Source organism: Felis catus, chromosome A1 (assembly GCF_018350175.1).
Source record: "Felis catus isolate Fca126 chromosome A1, F.catus_Fca126_mat1.0, whole genome shotgun sequence".
Taxonomy (NCBI): domain Eukaryota; kingdom Metazoa; phylum Chordata; class Mammalia; order Carnivora; family Felidae; genus Felis; species Felis catus.
The window spans coordinates 140,032,069-140,056,765 of record NC_058368.1 but is presented as its reverse complement, the minus strand read 5'-3'; the positions used below and the strand labels follow the sequence as shown (position 1 = coordinate 140,056,765).

Here is a 24,697-nt window from a genome sequence, read left to right as displayed (position 1 = left end):
AAGGCAGCCAAGAAAGAATGCATTGTGAAAACAACTTCTATCATAGAAGACTGGAGCATAAGCCCATGGCAGGGAGGGGAGCAAGAAATCTTGGAAATGGAATGAAACACACAACTCAGATTTGTCCCATTTGAGGAACAAGAGAGCTGAGCCATGTGGACACCAACTGCCATCAGTCCTTGGATCAAGCTGTTCATTCTCTGTCATTTCTAGCCTGGTAGCACAAGAGGGAAATACTTACTGGGTTTCTGGATAAAGTACCCAAGCACAGGGATGCGGACACTGGAAGTGTGATGTTGGTTTAAGCACATGAGATTAAGTAAGGTTGAGGGACATGGGTGGGGCACTGAAGCCCCACTACATATGAGGAGGCTGAGAGAGTGAACCATGAAAAGAAACAGGTTTTACAAAAATAATATAAAAACAGGGAGGGGGACAAAATAGAAGAGACTCATAAATATGGAGAACAAACTGAGGGTTACTGGAGGGGTTGTGGGAAGGGGGATGGGCTAAATGGGTAAAGGGTACTAAGGAATCTACTCCTAAAATCATTGTTGCACTATATGCTAACTAATTTGGATGTAAATTTTAAAAAATAAAAAATAAAATTAAAGGGGCGCCTGGGTGGCGCAGTCAGTTAAGCATCCGACTTCAGCCAGGTCACGATCTCGCGGTCCGTGAGTTCGAGCCCCGCGTCAGGCTCTGCGCTGATGGCTCAGAGCCTGGAGCCTGTTTCCGATTCTGTGTCTCCCTCTCTCTCTGCCCCTCCCGCGTTCATGCTCTGTGTCTCTCTGTCCCAAAAATAAATAAAAGTAGAAAAAAAAAATTTTTTTTTAAAATAAAAAAAATTAAAAAAAATAAAATTAAAAAAAAAAAGAAAAGAAATAGGTTTTAGGGGACATAATATAAATATTTTTGATATATTGAGTTTGAGGTGCCTCAGTGATATACAAGGAGATACATCTGAAAAGTATTTGACCTTAGGAGGGAGAAGTGAACTTTGAAAAGAGGTCTGGAAATTTAGGAGGCTTTATAATAAGAGGTGTTTGAAACCATGACTGTGAAAGCAATCAATCAGTTTGGGGGAAACTGGAGATGGAACACTGAAGAATCTCTCTATTTAAGGGTAGATGAAGGAGAAATAGGGGGAGGGAGGGATGGAATGGGGGAGGGAGACAGGGAAGGAAAGGAAAAGACAAATGTGGAAGAGGAGTGTATTAGAAGTCAGAGGAAGTAGAGCAATTCAAGTTCAACAATGTCAGATGGATTATCTTGGTCAGGGTTATTTCATTTTTCTGTACTTGAGTCTCACTAAAAGCAAGTAGGGATATCAATCTTTATTCCATTTTCACTGCTATACTTACAGAATCCCTTAGGTTATAATAAAGACTTGTGAGTTCTTTGGGCTACAGGAGTACGATTCCTTATTAATTTTACTACTGCTCACCAATCACCTGAAAAGATTTCCTTGACTGAGGGAAACAATTAGCCTTTTATATGCCCTTACTTCCTTTGCTGTAAAATGAGTTCCTTGGTGAAAACAAATGCTATGTGGGACACCATAACGGTGAATAAAGATTTTTTATAAGTCCATGAATATTGCTGTTAGCAGAAGCATAGTCATCAGGGAAGGCAAATTCATATCCATATCCAGAATGAGTGTCAATTTCAGTGATAACAAATTATTGCCTTCTCCTTGATGGGGATATATATACAGTCATATATATATATATATATATATATATATATATATATATATATGTATATATGTATATATATGTGTATATATATGTATATATATGTATATATATGTGTATATATATATAACATATAATATAAAAAATATATAATATATATATAAAATAAAAATATAGATATAAAATAAAAATATATATATATATATTTTTTTGTCTTGTGTGTGTGAAGCATCTCAAGATGGTGAGGTAGATCCATAGATTGAGACAGTTTTATTTAATTGGAATCTACTTTGTTACTTCCTGGTTAGGCCGAAACATACCTCATGAAGCACAGGTTGGGGTTGTTTGATATGGGATACAATTCATAAAGGCTTTTCAGCCTTGAAAAATTGGGAAATCTTGGATTTGAGAGATCTTTGCTGTAATAGAAAATTTTTTTCATTCAACCTAAGAAGCCATGGCAATTTCCATTTCCCAGCAAGCAAAAACAGAGTGATCAATTCTGAATAGAATCTCTACTGAGAGAGCATTTTAATCAACCAGAATGAGTACAGAGCAGCTGGCTCACCACCAAAAATTCACAGACATGTTTGCACCCAATTGGAAAACAGCAAACATCAGGCACCAGGCCAGGTCCATTTGGTGTATTAATTTCTTTGTCTAAAATAGATCTTGGGGACAAACTTATTTTTTTCCTACCCTCATCCACAAAAATCCTTATACTTTTCTTTCTATCATTTAGACTCTCAGGACGGAATGATCTCAAACCCAGTTTACAACAATCAAGATAGTTTTAATGCCCTATGGCATTTCTGTGTACAAAACTACAGACCAAGAATAGAAAGGGAAAGAGAGGGTATGGGTGATGAGAATAAGCAGGTGGGAATCTAATTTCACCTCTTTACCAATTCCCCTCATTTTTAAGTTAATTAGAATCATTCATTTGACTTTGAGCATGTGACTATAATGTAGAGATCTCAACAGTAAAACTTGTATACCTAAATGAAGGCAGATGCCATGGAAGAGATATAATTATTCCAGGGATATTACCATTGTTCAAAAATATTTTTGAATTCCTTCTTCAGAATCTCTCTCAAGGCCATTGGGAAATTCAATCTTACAGACCCAACTCACATTTAACAGTCAAATATTTCTCAATTTATTCATCCATTTATATCTGGCTTGACTCTGAATGACTTTTGGCAGCTTTAGAAATTAAAATTCAGCCTCAAAAGACATTTTGCCATCTCTAAGGATTCTCAAAATACTATGTCTATGAGGGATACTCCAAGTGTGATTTCCAAATATATTTTTGAACAATTATAATATCGTTAGAAAAAGTAACCATCTTGAAGGGACTACTTCAAAAGAGGTAGTATTCTTTTGAATGTAGAAGTTCTCGTATCTTTGCTAAAAGTTAGTCATATTACTTTGTAATATTTATCATTTTATAATTTATCAAAGTGGGAAGCAACTTTCTTCTCCTCCTCACAGAGTCTTTCTGGAAACCATAGCATATTTGAATATTGGTAATTATTAAACTCACTGGTGATGGCATATTCCTTAAAAGTGTTCTCTTTATACCATCTTCTGGTTTTTTTTTAATTTTTTAATGTTTATTTCTTTTTGACAGAGAGAGAGAGAGAGAGAGAGAGAGAGAGAGAGAGAGAGCATAAGCAGGGGAGGGGCAGAGAGAGAGGGAGACACAGAATCCAAAGCAGGCTCCAGGCTCCGAGCTGTCAGCACAGAGCCTGACGGGGGGCTCAAACTCACAGACCGCAAGACCATGACCTGAGCTGAAGTTGGACGCTCAACCGACTGAGCCACCCAGGCACCCCTACCATCAGCTGTTTAACTAAGTTCAATTATGTTTACTTCCAGGGTATGTGCCATGAAACACTAGATCCATAAGATAAAACACAGGTTCTATAATGGAATAAATTTAAGAAGTGCAGCCTACTATATTCCCTCTTAGATATCCACCATGCATATAAACACGTTAGTGGTGCCCCAGAGCCTAGGTGGTTTCATCAAGACAGGCTTTTCAGGGCAACTGGGTGGCTCAGCTGGTTAAGCATCTGACTTTGGCTCAGGTCATGATCTCACAGTTTGTGAGTTCGAGCCCCTGCATCAGGCTCTTTGCTGTGGGAACATGCTTCAGATCCTCTGTCCCCCTCTCTCTCTGCCCCTCCACTGCTCTCTCTCTCAAAACTAAATAAACATTTTAAAAAATTATTATTTTTTTAAAAAAAGATACAGGTCTTTCTCCCACAATTCTTATCTCCCCTTCTTTCCCCCAATTCAGTGGTAAATGGAACCATTATTCTCCCAGTTGCTTAAGCTAAATAAAATCCTTAGACTCATCCTTGACTTCCCCTTTCTCTTACAACCATCTCCAATCCATCCAGAAATCCTGCTGGGTCTAATTAAAAATAAATTTGTCACCCTCTTGCCATCACCACCACCATCACTTTGGTTCAAGTCACCACCAACTCTCTTCTAAACTGTTAAACCAGCCTCCTAACTTGTTCCCCTACTTTTGCCCTTCTCCCCTTCAGTCTGCTGTCAACATAGCAACCCAAGTTATGTCACTCCTCTGTCCATGCACCACCAATGTGTTGCTATCTAACTCAACATAAAAGCCAAAGTTCCAATGATGACCTTCATATGATCTACCACAGATGGTCTGTTTTTCTGCTCCCCCAGCCTTCTTCCTATCTCTACCCCATCTCTTTTATCTCCTTTCCTATCACTCTCCTCTTAGATTAATCCACTCCTGTAGTACCGGCTTCTTCACCATTTCTGGAATACACCAGGCATACTCATATCAGCTTTTATATTTACTCTTCCCTTAAATATTCCTTCTCCAGATATCTGCATTGCTCACCTCCTCACTTCTTTCAGGTTTCTACAAAAATGTCACCTTATTAAAGAAGGCTTAATAAGACCACCATGGTTTCCATGACCACCATCCTATATAATCTTCCCCCTGACCTCCCCACCACAGACTGTCACTCTGTATTTTCTTACCTCACTTTGTTTATCCTTATGGCACTTATCACCACTCAGCATATCATATCTCCATTTATGCATTTATTATGTGTTTCCCTACAAGGATGTAAGCTGTCCTACATCCTATTCTTAGGATGTATTACAGCCTATTTTTAGGCCTTCCAGTGGAATTCTCCTAAGGTCCAGGATGGTAGTTGGCACAGTGGGTTCTCAATAAACACTTGTTGAATAAATAAATATATGAATGTTTCTGAGAGATCTTGAATGTTTAAAATCTTATCTTAAACAGATAAACCTGTTTAATCATCATTCCGAATCATATGTATCTATAAAACCGTATTTTAAAGCATAATACGTAGTAACAGCTTATTGAACACACTTTAGAAACTCATGAATATGATACACTCTGCCCTACATATGCTGCCAATCTAGTGAGGGAGATAAAACATAAAGAGAGAATCTGATATAACATAGTTAGTGATGAAATAGATGTATATAAAGGCTGCTGTGAAGGTACAGGATAAAGCCATTTGATTGAAGAGGTCTCTGGGAGGGCTGTTTTGAAGAGGGAATTCCTGATGATGCTCCTATAAAAATATGCTTCTGTAACTGACCATTATATAAATGTGCAAGTTATTGTTAATTAATAGTTTTCACTGACATGTTATGGGGTGGAATAAGACCACTACCCTTGCTAAAAGCTTGGAAAACACAAAAAACATAATTTGGGGGCCCTTTTAATAAAAGCAAGATAAAGGAGAAGACAAGTGTTACTTAGCTCAGTAATGCCCAAGGTGATTATTTTGTAAGGAGAAGTTTTTTTTTTTTTTTTTTTTTTTTAATTTTTTTTTTTTAACATTTATTTTTGAGACAGAGAGAGACACAGCATGAACGGGGGAGGGGCAGAGAGAGAAGGAGACACAGAATCAGAAGCAAGCTCCAGGCTCTGAGCCACCAGCCCAGAGCCCGACGTGGGGCTCGAACTCGCGGACCGCGAGATCGTGACCTGAGCTGAAGTCGGACGCTTAACCGACTGAGCCACCCAGGCGCCCCTGTAAGGAGAAGTTTTAAAAAAAAATGTTAATAAGGGGTTATACCTTTCTCATGTGAGAAAGGATGTTTCAGTCACTCGAAAAAAAATGTATTTGCTGTAGTCAGATACACTTTGCCCCTGGGTAACTCAGAAGGAAATGAGCTATGGCTGCTACTGGTGGAACTAGGAATTAGGACACTCTACAGACCAAAGTACATGTCTTTGTCTGCATTCATACCCAGCAAAGCATGAGTAGAAGAAATCTTTCAGTATTTAGAGTCTTCAGCACCAGACACTTTACAACACAAGGAGTTTTAGGACTATGAAGCCTCCCTAATGTAGAAAGGGGTAGAGTTTTCCAAGACAGAAGGTGGGGAAAATAGGTAGTAGAGAGTGGGTTCTAAATTGGGACTCAAAAAATAAAACAAAAGTGAGATAAAAAAGAATATGAAATGAGTATTCACTCCAAAGGCAAAATTTGGGGCCTTTGCTCTTCCTCAGCACCATTCCCAAAGGGATTAAGTTAGTTGGATGAAGACACAACTCCTAATCCTCATGCTCTGCACTGATGAAGATGTTCTAATGGACATCTATCTTTATTCTCACTGGCCCCTCCAAATTCTCCCTACTTTTGGAAATTCCTAATTGTACAAAACTTTGTAGGAGTCCAATTAAAGAAGTCAAGAGCTACGCAAGACTACCTCTCCTCATCCCTGAAAATTAAGACATGGTCACAGCCAGACCCAGCCAGACAGATTTTCATACTTGGATCTTTCGGTTTGGGAGCAATATATGCAAAGATAAAATATTAGTAATAAACACTATTTTTTACTTTTATTATTAATTAAAATACAGGAAATTTCTCTCATTTCATTATATAGCTCCTTCAGTTCTCACAAATGGGTAGAATCATGTACCTATGACCACAATTAAGATAACAGTTCTATCAATGCACCCCGCCCCAAACTCCTTCATGTTGTCCCTTTGTAGTCAAATCCTCACCCTGGCAACCACTAATCTGGTCTCTTTTTCTACAGTTTTGATTTTCCATAATGTCATATATATGGAATCATAAAATATTTAACCTTTTGAGACTGACCTGTTTCACTTAAAATAATACACTTGAATTCACTTATTTCTTTAGGTGTATCAGTAGTTCATTCATTTTTATTACTGTGTAATATTTCATTGTAATTCATATGGTAATGCAAAGGCCCTAGAATAGTTAAAAATTTTTCAAAAAAGGAGAACAAAGTTGGGAGATTCATAAAACCTTATTTCAAGACTGACTATAAATCTACAGTAATTAAGATACTATGGAACTGGTGAAAGGATAGCCATATAAATCCATGGAATTGACTAGAGAGTTAAGAAATTAACCCACATAAATATAATTGATTTTTGACATAGATATACAGGCAATCCAATGGAAGAATGATGCTCTTTTTAAGAAAAAGTGCTGCAACAAGTGCCTGTCCATATGCAAAAATATGAAACCTTTACTTTGACCTCACAATTTATTCTTTTAATATCTGTAAAGTCTGTAGTGATATCTCCTCTTTTCATTCCTGATTTTGGTAATACGTATCTTCTCCCTTTTTTTCTTCGCCAATTTAGGGGGAGGTTTACTAATTTTTTTAATCTTCACAAAGAAGCAGATTTTAGTTTCATTGATGTTATTGTCTGCAGTTTTTATTTATCTTTTTCATTTCCATTTTTCTGGGTGGTTTGGATTTTTGTTCTAGCTTTTTGACATGAAAGCTTAGAATATTACTAAAGCCTTTCCTTAGTCTCTCTTTTCTAACATAAGCATTTAATGCTCTTATTTTCACTCTAAGCAGTGCCTTACTCACCTCCCATGAATTTTGGCATGTATTGCTTTCCTCTTAACTTTATTCAAAATACACTCTAACTTCCCCTGTGACATCTTCTTTGATCCATTAATTATTTAAAAATCTGTTATTTAATTTTCAAACATCTGATGATTTTCCAGACATCTTTCAGTTATTTATTTCTTACATAATTTCTTTTTTTTAATTTTTTAATGTTTATTTATTTTTGAGAGAGAGAGAGAGAAAGAGAGGGAGAGAGAGAGAGAGAGAGAGAGAGAGAGAGAGAGAGAGCACGTGTAGGAAAGGGTCAGAGAGGGAGGGAGATGCAGAATCCGAAGCAGGTTCCAGGCTCTGAGCTGCCAGCACAGAGCCCAATGCGGGGCTCAAACTCACAAAACGTGAAATCATGACCTGAGCTGAGGCTGGACGTTTAACCAACTGAGCCACCCAGGTACCCTCTTATATAATTTCTTTATGGCCAGAGAACATTGTATGACTTCAATTCTTTAATTTTTTAATGTTTGCTCTAGAGTTGAAGATATGATCCATCTTGGTGAATGTTCCACGTGCACTTAACAATAATGTGTTTTAGTAGTTGTTGCCTGAAAATTTCTATAAATATCAATTATGTCCAGTGGATTGATAGTTTTGTTCAGGTCTTCAGATTCTATATTTTTTAGTTCTAACATTTCTGTTTGTTTCTTTTTTATAACTTTTACTCTACTGAAAATTTCTATCTTCCGATTCCTTTCAAGAATGTTCACCATCACTTCATGGAAATGGTTATTATAACTTCTTTAGGTATTTTTCTGGTAATTCCAACACGTGGGTCATCTTAATGTTGCCTTCTGTCAATTCTGTTGATGATTGTTTCCTGAATTTTTGTGGGTTGTTTTGTTTTTTGTTTGCATGTTGGTCATTTGTTTTGATTCTTGTATATTGAGTAATTGTGGATTCTATAATGAGCATCTGAATATTATGTTGTAGGCACTGGACCCTATTAAAATCATCTGAAGAATGTGTGTGAATGTGGGTTTTTTAAAGCAAACCACCAACCAGGTCTGTTTTGAACCACAAAGTCTATTTTGCCTTCTGAGCATATTAGTCCCAATATTAGCTTATTTTTAAAGGTTTCACTATGCTGTTTGGGTCTACCTGGTGAAGGCCTGAAAGCATGGAACCTGGTCAGGTTTTTTATGTAGCAATTTATTTTTTGAAATCTTTACTGTTTCCTTGTATCTGGCCTACATGTGCCCAACTTGGAGGTGAGCCAAGACCTAATGTTGGTTTGTGCTAGAATTAAGGGATCCTCATCTCTAGTCTTCTCTTTCTGGCATTTCTCCTGCACTCTGGTTCACAGTGACACATTTTTTCCAGTTCCCTTGGCTAGAAAGATGGGGCCTCCTGTGCTTTGTACAGTTCCACATAACTGGCACTGCTTTCAGAATAAAGAAAAAAGAATAATAAAATAGAAAAATAAAGAGATTCCCCCATATTCTTTGGACAAAAGAGGCCCCTTTCATCAGTTCCTTTAGCTTCAAACTCGGTCTTCTCGTGGGGTTAAAAGTGCCTTCATCACAGTGATGGCAGTACAGTGCCATGTCTGAGGCTGGCCCTGACTCAGAACCAGAAGGGCAGAAAAATCAGAAGACAAAAAAAGTTATTTCTACACTCGGGAAATCACAGATCACTTTTCCTGGTCTCCTAGATAAATGATTTCTCCCAGTATTTCTCTGTCAGCACTTGCTGCCAGTTGTACATGCCAGCCTGAACCCAATTCAAATCCAGGAGTCAAAGGAGAAAAAACAAAAACAACAAAAAAGAAACTCCTCTTTGCTACAGGTTGTTAATCAAGTTTTGACTTCATTGTCCATTTTCCATATTAATCCTTACTTTTCAAAGTCCTTTTGTCTGCTGTCTAGAGTTTTAGCTGGGATCAGTAAAGAGGTAGACTGTAGTCTACAGATTCCACCTTGGCCAGGAATTTCAGTAATAAACACTACTTTGCCCAATCAACAAGGAGGAATTTAGTTGTTCGGTAGATAGGATAGATAGATAGATAGATAGATAGATAGATAGATAGATAGATATCAGTGAAGAAATTGCTAAGGACTAGATACATGAATAGTAATTTCCCAAAATATTTTCCTGTAAGCCAAAAAGGCAACTAAATTAAACTATACTATACTCGTAAAAACACAAAGGTGAATGTGGACAAATAATTAGAGTAAGCAGGGAAGCAGTTTTTCCAAGTTCTTAGTCAACATTCAAATTTTCTTGTTTTCTTTTGTTTTGCAACAATTCATGTCCTCCACCATTTTTTTCATGTATAAAAACACTGATATACTTCTGTTCAAGTAAGTTAATTCTCCCATATCCACATACCTTTTGGCAGCAATACAAAGTTCTCTTGTTAAAGCAAAGAAGGGTGATGGTGCCCATAAAGAGGAGGGTGGAGGAGGTATTTATTACATATCAGAATGAGTACTGGCACCTCCAAATGAGTCTATAACAAAAAGAGGAAGCCCGGAGTGCGGTGTTAGGAAAAAAAACTATTTCAAAATCACTGTCCCATATTTTAAGACAATAAAACTGAAGTCAAGAGAGGTGAAGTGTTTTGTTCAAGGTCAACCATCCACCTGCTTGTTTCTCACATCTCCAAATTTAGCATATCAGTTACAGATGGAGTGGTTCATTTTGAGAAATACTGCTTTGTGATTTGGAAGTTTGTAGACTGTGAATCTTTTACAATGTTGAGCAGACAGGGTGGGAAAATCAAAGATACAAAATAGGGGTAGAGGAATAAGAGAAATCATGAGGCAAAAGAGGGGAGAATATTGCATCCTGAAAAAAGGAGAAAGAAGAGGAGGTACAGGAAAGCAGAAAAAACTCTGCCCTTATGACATGATTGTTTTAAGGTCCACAGCCAACTCTATCGGGAACAAAATATTTTTGCCATTTGGGAGTAAAACCCCTTAAAAATAATGTACATCAACAGTTGTACCCACTTAAAAGCCAGTTGCCAATTTAAAAGTATTTAAATTATTTTATTTCTCAAGCAGTACTCTAGACTACTTCATTCACAGCCTCATGAATTGTTAGCTAGACCCTACTCCTGAAGGACCATATTCTTTGTTAGCTTTCACATTAAAATATGGTCTTGCTCATGTAGAGAATTCTGGAGCTGTGCTAACAAGCACCTCTAGACTCAGCCTTGTGCAGAGATAGCCAAATTTTCTATCCCCAGTCAGGCTTCTTAACTTGAATAATACAATGCCAATATTAACAACAGAATCTTCCTTAATCCAGAACCCTGAAAATAGAGAATGAATAAAAATAATTTGATAAGTTTAATCATGTCAAGAAGTTCCTGACCTAAACACTTTAATATGTCTCCTCTCCCAGAGTATTCGAGTTTTAAGAAGAAAATCTAGATGATACTATGCTTTAGGCCTTAGGAATAAATTGTGGATGATGGAAATTTACATATCCTGACACAGGTTTAGGTACAGCTGTAGGAAAGGCCAAAGAAACAATAGTTTAAACAAGATAGCAGTTTGTTTCTCTGTCACATAACTGACAGGTAACCTAGGCTCATGAAACTGCTCCGTGATGCTGGAGACCCCACTCATGGCCCAATACTTTGAGCAAACAGCTTCAATCTCATGACCTAATGTGGCTGCTGCAATTCTGACCATCACATCTAAATTCTACCTTGTAGGCAGTGGAGAAAAGACACGGAGATCACACACCTTTCTTTTTAAAAGAATAACCAAAGGTGCATAGAGTTTCATCAACTGTAACAAATGAACCACTTCGGTGGGGCATGTTAATAATGAGGAGGCTATACATGCATAGGATAGGCAATATATAGGAAATCCCTGTATCTCCCACCTCAATTCTTGTATGAACCTAAAACTGGTCTAAAAGATAAATTCTATAAAAATGATAGGAGAAAGGAAGGAAAGAAGGAAGGAAGAAGGAGAGATTATAATAAGGTACTTTAAATAAACAAGCTAGAGGGTCTTAGGGAAGTAATAAAGCAAGCATAAAATTACATTTAAAAAATATTCTTGTGACCTAAGGGTTATCCACTCATTTATGAAGTAACAAAAGATTAAGACTCTCCTGCAATGTAAATCCATTCAGTTAGTAAACCTTCCAATCTTATTTTCTTATCATGAGATAGTGCTGTAACTACTATAAGGATTATTTGCCCTTTCCTCTAACCCTCTTGTATTGATTTAGTACAAAGCAACTCTAATAAGCGAAGGGCAGTTATATTCTTAAGTAAGAAACATGCCCATTAAGAAGTCAGTCAAGTGTAACCACGACTCTTGTCTCTGAGATAGTTTTTGCAAATTGTGGTTGGCCTGTAAATCTTGTTGGGAACCAAGAAGATCATTAAACTGGTAGGAAACAATTTTAGTCCCATTAAAGCAAAGGTATCTGACTGATATTAAGAAAAGCAAAACCTGAAGGCACAGGTGAATGAAAGCACCAAATATCAATTGATTTGTATTTGTTAAATAAACATGTATGGAATGCATCTTATGTGCTAAGCATAGTGCTAGTACTAGGGATACACTGATGAAAAAGCAAGGTCTCTCTCTTCAGAGAGCTTATAGTCTTGAGGTGGGGATACTCTTACACATAGAAATTCAACGTGGGATGATAATTGTAGGACTAAAGTTTTATTCCCAAGTCAGAGACCTTGGGTAGAAATAGGCAGGGGCAAGGGAAGGTTTGCTGGAAGAAATAGGTCTGAATTCAGATTTGAATTAAAAGATGGAAGAATAAAAAACAACAACAATAACAAAGATGGAAGAATCCAGGTGAAGAAGAGGAGGAAAGACATTCTAGGTAGAAGGATCAGATAAGTAAAGGCACACAGACCTGAATAGTCATGGTACAGGCTATATGAGATTGCCAGGGCAGGACAGAGGTCAAGGTTGGAAGGCATAGGTTTGGGATTCAACTGTATTTAAAGCAGCATGCTTCTGGGTTCTTGCTTAACTGACTTACTAAAATCATCATACAATTACATGGGGAGATGGGGGATGGGAAGTGTGACTATATTGTGAGGTTAAGGAAACAAGAAGACATCTTCATTTTTTCCCACTTGGAAGGCAAGAGATAATGTCTGGAATGGAGTGAAACTGTGCTCCTCCAAAATTCATATACTGAAGCTTTACTCCTAATGTTATGGTATTTAGAGATGGGAATTTGAGAAGTAACTGAGGTTGGATTCAGTCACGAAGGTAGGGCCCTCGTGGTGAGATTACTGAAGACAGAGTAAGGAGGTGGCTATCTGAAAGCCAGGAAGAGGGCTCTCACCAAGAACTGAATGGGAAGGCACCTTGATCTTGGATTTCACAATTTCCAGAACTGTGAGAAAGAAATGTCTATTGTTTAAGCCACTCAGTTTATGGTATTTTGATATAGTAACCCAATACAATGGAATGCTATGGCAGCTAATACAATGTCAAATGCTATAAAAACAGGAGGTAGCAATATAAGCATGTGGTTTAGAGATACAGCAGAAAATATCAAAGGAATCTATTAAAAAGTTGAACTTAACTGTCACTGGGAAATAGGAAATGAAAATTGTGGTTAAAGGACTACTGATTTTTGAAAAAGACCTTACAGAACAATTTGAATTACCACATAAGTTATGTTGGATCGTTTTTTTTTTTTTTAACCTAAGGAAAAAAGAAAGAAAATAAAGAATGGGAAAGCCTAGCCTAAGGCCCTCCCAATAATTATTGGTAAATGGACAATAACTAATGGTTGAATTAATTAATTAATCAAGAACCAAATGTTGCCTTAATTTTTTTTTTTTTGAAATGTGATAAACCCACCCACTTCTCTGGAAGCCCATTTTCTAAGCAGTTGCCTTAAGAACTTGATCATGCTGTTTGAAGGAGTTAACTCAAGTCTTCTAGATACACAGGCCTGTGGTGTCAAAGGCCCCGTTGGTAACTTCAAGATGTGAGGTGGGCTCAGGCTGGGGAACATGGTACACAGGCTGCTGGCCCTGAGAGTAGCAGTCTTTCTGCACTTCATGCTGTGGAGCCCTTCCCAGCTTTTCTTTTTAATGATAGCTTAGTGACAAATGATATGAACTGGTGTGACATACTCTCCTGCTCATCCCCATTTCATCATTTTTTTTCTTCTCGAGTGTGGGTGATGCCCCACCACCCCCCTCCTCCTGCACCCGTACCTTTGGCTTCCTAGCCTAGGAGGCTGGGAACCAGGCACCTCCCTCTTCCCTAAGCTGAAGCTCTAATGTGTCTTCTAGGCCTGAGGAGGCATGCTCCTTTTTCTACCGATGGTCTTTATACTTACTTGTATGAGAGGTAGTCATTAGCTGGGAACAGGAGGCATTGGGGAACAGGAGGCATCATTTTTTCTTCAAAATCAAGAAAGTAAGCACTTACTTCCAGCAAGTAGGGAGTGCTATTGAGGTTGCTCTAGGGAGCTCACAGAATCCACTGTAATTTACATTAGAAGAGTAAATTTATTACAAATTTTTATCTGTGAGTTATTGTGAGAGATGTGTTACTTTTTTAGTAAAAGTCTTATTGAACTGTAACACACCTATAGAAGGAGGCACCAATCAAAAATGTACAGGTTGTTGAATTATCACAAAGTAAAAATACCTGTGTAATCAGTGCCCTAGGTTAAGAAGCAAACATTACCACCACCCCAAAGCCCACATATGCTCCTTTCTAGGCATTACCTCTGCCAAGGACTGACATCTGATCCCATAGATTAGTTTTGCCTGTTTTTGAACTTTACATAAATGGAATCAAAGAACGCACATTCTTTGATGTTTGGATTCTTTTGTTCAACATTTTGTGAGATTCATCCCTGTTGTTTCATGTAGTTGTATTTGTTCAACCCCATTGCTATAAAGTAGTCCATATTATGACTAAGCCACAATTTATTTCTCTATTCTACTTCTGGAGGGCATTTGGATAGTTTCCAATTTAGCAATATTATGAATGGTACCACTATTCACATTTTTGTGCCTGTGCTTGGGTGAATACATATATGCACTTCTGTGAGATATACAGGCAGTTCTCTCCTTACACAGTACCATTATGCATAAATTGCAGTTGCCACAGTTCAAAAAGCACCAGTCCTCCACCAGCTACTCAGTTCACACACAGTAAAGCCTATATGTTGCCTCTTTGTCTCCCAGTGATAAATCCACATGACATTTTATAAAAATGCATAACTGAAAATGGGAATTGGCCAAGAAAGGTGAAAGAGCAAAAAAAAAAAAAAAGTGATAATGTGATAGGTGAAATTCACATGGAATGTACATGGAGTTATGGAAGAAACATTGCTACCATCTAAGACACCAGATATGCAAGCCCAGGAACTTAGTGAGGGTGAACTTATTGACATAAATGATGAAGGTGATTATGACAAGAAGGATGAAGATCTCCCAGAGGAAGTGACACTGGCAAAACACTACATTAAATGAACTCTCAAATATTTCGCAACCTTGAAAGCACATAGGATACGATGTTGGGAGCCAATCCAAACCAAGAAAAGAGTATGGCAATCACCAAGGCATAGGTAGAAAAGATGCTCACTTGGGGGGCCTGGGTGGCTCAGTCGGTTGTGTCTGACTTTGGCTCAGGTCGTGATCTCATGGCTCGAGAGTTGGAGCCCCATGTTGGGTTCTGTGCTGTCAGCTCAGAGCCTGCTTCAGATCCTCTGTCTCCTCTCTCTGCTCCTCCCCCGCTCGTGCCCACTCCTGCTCTCTCTCTCAAAAATAAATAAAAACATAAAAAAAGAAAAGATGCTCACTCCATACAAATGTATTATGACAAGGAGGCAATTATTCTTCAAACTGCATTTAATAACTGTTTTACCAAGAAAGCACTTTAATTCTCAATGTTTCTAATGTTATAAATTATAGTGCACTAATTACATATTGGTTTTACTATCTTTTTTCATTTCCCCATACAAACATGACAGGAAGAGAGTTTTTAATGTTTTGACAAAATTATTATAAGATCACAGAACAATGGTAATTTTTGCATTGATTATTAAAATCATTCTGCGTGGTCATTTTTAGATCCCCTACTAATGTGCAAAGTAAGGACTGCCTGTGTTGAGAAGGGTAATTACTAGGTTCAGGTAAGAAACATTTGACATACTACTCAACTGGCAATTAATTCCTATCATAAACCTCTGTCGTAGTGGGCTAGTCTTAAAGACTATGTTCCGATGAGGATCAGTAAGAATGTAAGTCAACTTTCCTTCTTGTAAATGAAGAGTAAATAATCACTGAACACTAGCTGTAAGTCCTCCTCTTTGCTCATAACACATGTTTGCCTTTAGCCATATGAACTCAAGCTTTGCCAAAATAGCACATTGTTTAGCTTTGCTTGGCCCCACCCCATATGTCACTGCCCACAAACTTCTGACTAAATAGGGCTTTTTATATAAAACTTGGCTGCACTTTAGTAGCAGGACCTGAGTAAAAAACAGGAACTACACATGGTTGAAATTTTAAATACTATTAATAGTTGGAAATTAATTTCAAACTTCAAAAATAAAATATCAGATTGAGTTAACTGATAGAATCAAAGTCATTATCCAAAGTACGTATCTCCTAGAATTTCCTCAGCTCAAAATGGTGGTAAGCCTGTAAAATCATAAATCCAAGGATGATTAAAAACAAACAGACACACAAAAAAAGAGGAAGGCAGTCTGCAGAGGAGAATTGGGCAGATGTGTGAAGAGGAACAAATGTAAGACCTTGGGGCTATAGAAAAAGAAATGGAGAGAGAAGCTTCTGAACTCCGTTTCCTTGAGGCTGGATTATACATGAGGATCCTATGATTCTCTTACATTTTTTTCAATAAACTCCCCTTAATTCTACTTATACTTTGTGAATGGGTTTCTGTTCCTTGTAACAAAATATACACTAAGGTCACATTGCAGTAATATCACCCAAATGTAGCATAATTCAGATGCCACATGCACTACACATAGAGCCCATAATTTTAATCTAAACAAAAATTTATAGATTCACAGTAAATTTTTTTCATTTCTGCTATAAAGTTAAAAAGGTAATTCATGTATGGATAGTCAGTGTACAAAAACCTAATTGGTAGAGAATTGTATAGAAACACCGAGAATGTGACCATTCCTCTATTTCCTCACCAGACTGGCCAATCTCATCCTCTCCCCAGAGGTAAACATTAATAACGTTTCTGATCTTTCATATGCCTCTACACATAAATGTCATATATTTCTGATAAGGACAGATACTACACTTGATCTTAGCCAAAAGGCCGAGAAGCGATTCATATATTTCTTAAACTAAGCAAGATAATACATATTTATTCTTTTGTAACTTGCTTTCACTATCATTAATAAGTCTTAGCTGTATTAGTCCACTTAGATCTTCAACAGCTCTATGGTATTTGTAGTACTGATGATTGTAATATAATACCCTTAATTATACCCATAATTATTACCCTTTTCTTACTCTTTCCTTACTATTTATATAATGATTTATACATCAATTCCTATGCACATGGTTGAGAACTTCTGTGGAGTATATTCCAAGAAATGAAATTGCTGAGACAGCTTTCAAATACATTTCCCTAATTTGGCTATTGTTGAAAGTGCTGCTATAAACATTGGGGTACAAGTGCCCCTATGCATCAGCACTCCTGTATCCCTTGGGTAAATTCCTAGAAGTGCTATTGCTGGGTCATAGGGTAGATCTATTTTTAATTTTTTGAGGAACCTCCACACTGTTTTCCAGCGTGGCTGCCCCAGTTTGCATTCCCACCAACAGTGCAAGAGGGTTCCCATTTCTCCACATCCTCTCCAGCATCTATAGTCTCCTGATTTGGTCATTTTAGCCACTCTGACTGGCATGAGGTGATATCTCAGTGTAGTTTTGATTTGTATTTCCCTGATGAGGAATGACATTGAGCATCTTTTCATGTGCCTGTTGGCCATCTGGATGTCTTCTTTAGAGAAGTGTCTATTCATGTTTTCTGCCCATTTCTTCACTGGATTATTTGTTTTTTGGGTGTGGAGTTTTGTGAGTTCTTTATAGATTTTGGATACTAGCCCTTTGTCTGATATGTCAGTTGCAAATGTCTTTTCCCATTCTGTCGGTTGCCTTTTAGTTTTGTTGATTGTTTCCTTTGCGGTGCAGAAGCTTTTTATCTTCATGAGCCCCCGATAGAGCCTAAATGTCCATCAACTGATGAATGGATAAAGAAATTGTGGTTTATATACACAATGGGATACTACTTGGCAATGAGAAAGAATGAAATATGGCCTTTTGTAGCAATGTGGATGGAACTGGAGAGTGTTATGCTAAGTGAAATAAGTCATACAGAGAAAGACAGATACCATATGTCTTCACTCTTATGTGGATCCTGAGAAACTTAACAGAAGACCATAGGGGAGGTTAAAAAAGTTTGAGAGGGAGAGAGCCAAACCATAAGAAACTCTGAACTGAGAGTTGATGGGGAGTGGGAGGGAAGGGAGGGTGGGTGAGGAGGACACCTGTTGGGAGGAGCACTGGGTGTTGTATAGAAAACAATTTGAGGGGCGCCTGGGTGGCGCAGTCAGTTAAGCGTCCGACTTCAGCCAGGTCACGATCTTGCGGTCTGGGAGTTCGAGCCCCGCGTCAGAATCTGGGCTGATGGCTCAGAGCCTAGAGCCTGTTTCCGATTCTGTGTCTCCCTCTCTCTCTGCCCCTCCCCCGTTCATGCTCTGTCTCTCTCTGTCCCAAAAATAAATAAACGTTGAAAAAAAATATTTAAAAAAAAAAAAGAAAACAATTTGACAATAAATTTTATACTAAAAAAAAAAAAAGATATTTCTGTCCTACCCCTAGGGGGTAAGAAAACTTGTAAGTAAGAGAAAAAAACATATTTCCCTTATATTCACACCAATGCCAGACACTAAACATTATCTTTTCATTTAAAAATTGGGGGGCGCCTGGGTGGCGCAGTCGGTTGAGCGTCCGACTTCAGCCAGCTCACGATCTCACGGTCCGTGAGTTCGAGCCCTGAGTCAGGCTCTGGGCTAATGGCTCAGAGCCTGGAGCCTGTTTCGGATTCTGTGTCTCCCTCTCTCTCTGCCCCTCCCCCGTTCATGCTCTGTCTCTCTCTGTCCCAAAAATAAATAAACGTTTAAAAAAAAAATTAAAAATTGGTACAATTTTTACCAACCTGGTGGGTGAAAAAGTTCATTTTCTCTCATTTTAATTCTTATAATTCAAAGAGCAAACACATAATAATTTTTTAAATTTTTATTTAATTTACTTTTGCGTATCTAACGTAGAATACATGGTTTCATATGGGGAAATCAAATAAAAATTTCAACCATGTTTGAAAAAATGATTATATAAACTATTATATCACAGGCAATATGCTCAAAAAATAACAAACCCATGGACATTTCTTATAAGCAAACTCACCATGTACTTAAATATATTGGTTAACACTTTTATATATCAATATTTTATAAGCATCTGCTGTTTTTTCATAATGTAACAAAAGTTACTTTACAAGAGAAAGAATACAAGCTAATTTAAAATTTAAAAAAAAGAAAAACTGTTTTGCTCACTGTACTCCTGTTCATTATATTGGCACCAATGTATGCTCATTGCCTCTTCCCAGACACTCTCCACCCTTGTAGAGGATAATATATAAGTGCAAATGGCCCCACAATGACCATGGACCCTTCTCCCCTCTCCATAATAGAATAGGACTCAAAAGCAAAATTAGTAAGACAATAACACAATGAGACTGATTGCTCTAAGGCCTAGGCTATTATAATTCCTTTTCCAAATTTTTCTATGTTTTAAAGCAAAGAAAGAAAGAAACCAAAGCATAATTTAAAACAAACTCTGTTTACTAGAAAATAAAGCAATGTCCTGTGGTCTCAATGAGGCAAGTTGTACAATTATACTGTAATGCAGTGGAGAATTAAGAGTATGTGTTGACCTTACAATCAGACCATTTGGGTTTTAATGCCAAAGTCACCTCTTACCTTGGGCGGATCCACTTCACCAATCTTGTCCATCACAAAATAGATATAATAGTAGTTACTCCACAGACCAGTTGGGATTGAATGGGAATTGAATGCAGTCATCCTTGTAAAGTTCTCAGCCTCTATCTAGTACTGCCTAAATGTTAAGTAATAGTATCTAAATTGCAATGGAGTTGAATAGTGAGTCTGTGTTTTACAGGCAGGCTGTATGTGTGCTAAGATGAGAGGATCTCCCCAAAGGGCTATGGACTATAGAGGAATGAGGTGCCTTTACTAGGGCTGGATACAGTGGTATGAACAAAGGTAGGGAAGGCAAGGTGAGAATATAAATCATAAAGGGATCATAGAAAAGTGTAGCAAACTTCTTTAGAAGAAAGGAAGTTAGAGAGACAGGGCTATAAGAGGAGCCAAGTGTGGGAGCAGTTGGCCAGGAACCTGGATGGATCCCCACTAGATGCAGAAACTACTTACCTATATCAAAACATTCAGCCAGGCAACTGGCTATGATGGTGTTGGTCCTGCCCTGGGGTAGCCCTCCCTACCCAGTCTTTAGGAGAGTCTAGCTCCCTGAATAGTGATCTTGACAAGTGACCAAAGGGCTAGAGATATTGAGGCTTTCCCTTAAGCATCTTCTAGTCCATTCATTCATTCAGTCATTATTTATGAAAAATCTATTAGGGGCCAAGAATTAAGTTAAATGCTGGGGATACAGTGGGTATAAATAGTGGGTATATACACTGGTAGAAACAAGTGAATATATAAAGACAAATTGTAAATAATTCTATGGACTAAAAAAAACAGGAGAAACAATCTAATTTATATTATTAGTTTAGTGATGATAGTGGGGGGCAGGGCTAGGGAAGGCTTCTCAGAGGGGGTGACATTTAAGGTGAGAACAGATAAGCAAGAATTAGACATTGTTGGAAGAAGAGCTTCCCTAAAGAGAAAACATCAGGTACAAAGATCCTGAGTAGGAATGAACAATCCAAGAATTGAAAGTAGACTGGCGAGCAATGTGCCAGGGTACCAGTGGCACAAGATAAAGTTGGACAAGTAGGCAAGGACCAGATAATACAGGGCATTATAGGCCTTTGTTGCAATTTGGGTTCTGAGGTGGAATTTAGCTTCCAGATATTTATTAAAGAGTTTCCTTTAGATCAACACCTGCAGAAGAGGGGAAGAAAGTAAGCAAGATGGAGCAGAGCAAGAAGGGAGCTAAGAGTAAGGCCAAAGGACAGTTGCAGCTAACTCCATGTGGAGTCAGAATAGTCCCACAGGGTAATCCAGAGCTGGGCCAAGACAGCCAAGCCTTTTTACCCCTGCATGCACCTGTCAGCAGCTATGGACCACTCGAGGAAGGACAGGACCTTGGGCAATGCACCTTCAGGAAGCTGAAGCCATTCCTGAAGGTCTGACAGTTGAAGGCATCTAACAACAGCATTTCTAGTAACGAGGGCAACAAATCTTTCTTTGAAGAGGAATCTGGGCAGGACATCACAGTGTTTACCACAGTCATAGTCTTGGGAGTTGAAATTTTATTTGTATGCAAAAGAAAGACTCCAAAGGATGGGAGAAAGGTTAGTGGCATGACTCAACCTGCATGACCAATAGAGCTGCTATGTGGAGACTGGACCAGGGGGCATAAGCTTGGAAGCAGAGGGCACCAGCCTGGCTCAGTCAGTAGAGCATGTGACTCTTAATCTCAGGGTCCTGAGTTCAAGGCATGAAGCCTACTATAAAAAAAAAAAAAAAAAAAAAGCTTGGAAACAGAGAGACAAATCTGGAGGCTATTGTCCAGGTGAGAGATGATGAAGGCTGGGATGAGGGTGGAAGGAGTATAGATGAAGAGAAGTGTATAGTCCATTTGAGATGTATGAAAGAAGGAAAGAAAGGAATTGATAAGAGCTTAGGTGAGTGAAAAGAGGGCAAACCAAGAATGCCCAGATGCATCCTGCTCCCCTAGAGGCCTGGGAGGTATCACTATAGCCCTGGAGCCAAGAATCCTTTCAAGAAATCATCTGGTGAGGGATTGGTACAAGCACGGCCCTGGGAAAAGGAAGTGTTAAGTAGAAATGATGTGTTAACTGAAAAAGGAAAGTTAGTACTCAAAGATTTATTTCACTTTATCTTGACAAAATAAAGAAACCTGGAAAGCTACATTCACTTCAAACTTAGAAAAAAAAATGATAGAACTAAATTTTTATATCAATACAAAATCTACTGACACATTATGGAAGAGAAATGTGTGAAATCAAAGGTTATGCAAAATAACCCAGTATTCTTCAAAATATAAATTTCATTTATCTGAGTGGCTTTTGCAAGATATTACAAACAGAATTTGACTATTTGGGGACATAGCTTTGAACTTGCTTTCTTTCAACAACAAATTAGACTTAATGTGGCCTCAGTCTTCCATTTGACATCAACATAATGGGCCAGCAATGGGCTGGTCCTCAAACAAGTGATCAAAACCACGTCTTTGAAAAAGGCAACATCTCCTTTCGACAAAATTCTGCCAGAATAGTTCACTCATTATAGCTTTAAAAAGTGAGAACAAAGCTGCATGTCATTACAAGGGCACTTTGAACCACATTTTGGAGGTAAAAGAAACCTTTGAGAATATATAATCCAACTATTCAATTTTATAATTAGGAAGACTAAGACTCATGGCACATCTCCTATGTGTGACAGAGTATAAACTACAATCCAACTCTCTTACCCTGAATATTTCTACTATGCCCACTGTCCTTCGAATGACGAGAGATAGAAGGAAAGCTGAAGAGTGGAGCTGTTAACCAGTTATTCCTAAAACTAGGATTCTACCTCTTAGAACATGATAAAGAGGATTTGCTTATTGTAACTCTTCACCAAAATGAATTGACATCAAATCACTATAAATGGTCCATAAAATATTGTACATTTTATTCTCAAATGTTTTTTTTCTTTTTTCAATATTTGTTTATTTTTGAGAGAGAGAGAGAGAGAGAGAGAGAGAGAGAGGAGGGGAGAGGCAAAGACAGAGGTAGACAGAGGATCCTAAGTGGGCTCTGTGTTGACAGCAGAGAGCCCAATGTGGGGCTCGAACTCACAAACTGTGAGGTCATGACCTGAGCTGAAGTCAGATGCTCCACTGACTGAGGCACCCAGGTGCCCCAAATGTCTTTTTCTCTTGAATGTAAACTCTGTTCACATCTTTACATTTTCTTGAAAGCTCCATCAAGCTTTAATGTGCCATTAGAGCAGTGCTCACGCCCATGAATTTCTAGCTTTCATACCATCATTTTGCAGTGTCTTTCTTTTTCATAAAGTTCAGTGAACAGAAATTGCATTCTGAAACACAATCCTCTGGATCACAAACCTTCCACGGGATTCTGTCCAATGTTCAACCCATCACATACACAGTAGAACCAATTCCTGACCCATGAAGAAAACAGCGTGTCCCAGAGACCTTTTGTATGATTCTTTTCGTTAACAGAACCAGTGAGGCTCAACTAAATTCAATCTTAGATTTCCAGTGCACCATGGCTGGATGCCCACAGAGGAACATGTGCCCTCCTAGAATATAGTAAAACTTAAAATTGGTAATTTCTGTCCTTTCTCAGAATAATGTGAGGAAGCACGATACCTTTCTGCTTGTGTTTATAGATGCCCCCCTTCCCAAATGTCCCCACACTACACCTACAACTATTTTAATGGGCATTGCCAGACTTAGTAGAGAGAGAGGAGACAGAGAGAAGGGGAGAAGAGGGGAGGGGGAGGAATAGGCATGGGGGAGGAGAGAAGAGGAAATGCTTATAAGCCAGCTCTCATTAAACTTGTCCTCTCATTGTTTTCTCCTAGAAGCTAAGAAGAATTTGGAGGAATTCCCACACAAACAGAACTATTTTTTTTGTTGGTATGACCAATATAAATTGAACAGCAAATTTCTGATAAATGCCAACCATGAATAAAATTAGTCTGTCCTCAGGACCTCCAGGGCTTTAGGAACCAGCCAATATTTTACAAAGTGTAGTTCACGTCTCTTAAAATTAAAAAAAAAAAAATAGTGACCATATTCAATGAGCAACTGAAGACTAGAAACACAGAGCATGAAACCAAAGAAAATAATTTATATAAAGTGATTATCATGGCGCTTGGCATTTAGAAGGAGCTCAGCAAATAAAAACTTACTATTACCATTATTATTTGTGTAATGGCGCAACCCAATAGAACAATAAAATTAACTGGTCACAAGTTACCTATATACATAAATGTTAGTACATGTGGTAATCAGCCATAAAAACTAAATTCTCATACATTCGTGTGATTAATATTACCTTTACAGAACCAGACCCAGTTCTTCTCTTTTCTGTTTTAGAGCTCTGCATCTTCATAATGTATCATTGTTTATGTCTTCCTTAGGTGCGCTGTAATCCTCTTTCCACATTCATGATAATCTTATTCCCGAAAGCCATAAAGTCCACATAGGATTCCCCCAAGTAGGTGCCCCTGCGTCCCCACCTGGCCTTAGGTGATCACCCTGGGTCTCCTCTGGAGGAGGCCTGGCTTGAGTACCAGAGGAAAGAGGTCTCAAGACTGCTGATTCTGGAGTGTGGGTAGTACAAAGCAAGCTAGCAGCATCCCCTCAGAGAAAGAGCAGGTGCAGGTTGGGGGCAGGGAGATTCAGAGCCAAGGAGTTGAAGTGCTCTTGGAAAAGACCAGGGTGACATTCAACTCTGGCTCCGATGGATTCTGCACAGAATCAGCTGGAAAGGTGGGTAGATGGGATCCAGCTGGGTCAGGACTGGGCCAGAGATGCCAGTGAACCCTTTAATTTCTCAACAGAAATTGTGCAGGCCAGGAGAGAGTGAGATGATATATTCAAATTGCTGAAAGAAAAAAAAATCCAACCCATAATACTTTCACTAGCAGAGCTGTCCTTCAGAAATGAAGCAGAGATAAAGACTTTTCCAGACAAACAAAACCTGACAGAGTTTACCACCACTAGACCTGCATTACAAAAAAAAAATGCCAAAAGGAGTTCTTCAAACTGAAATGAGAAGATGCTAATTAGTAACATAAAAACAAGTAAA

General features: G+C 38.2%; 1 protein-coding gene and 1 pseudogene across 16 annotated transcripts in view; both read right to left on the bottom strand.

The window, feature by feature from the left end:
• LOC111561429 overlaps positions 1-24,697 on the bottom strand; it is a 263,855-nt gene that overhangs the window by 92,650 nt on the left and 146,508 nt on the right. The gene's annotated exons all lie outside the window — the stretch shown is intronic.
• On the bottom strand, positions 16,790-16,906 carry LOC111557060 (annotated as a pseudogene).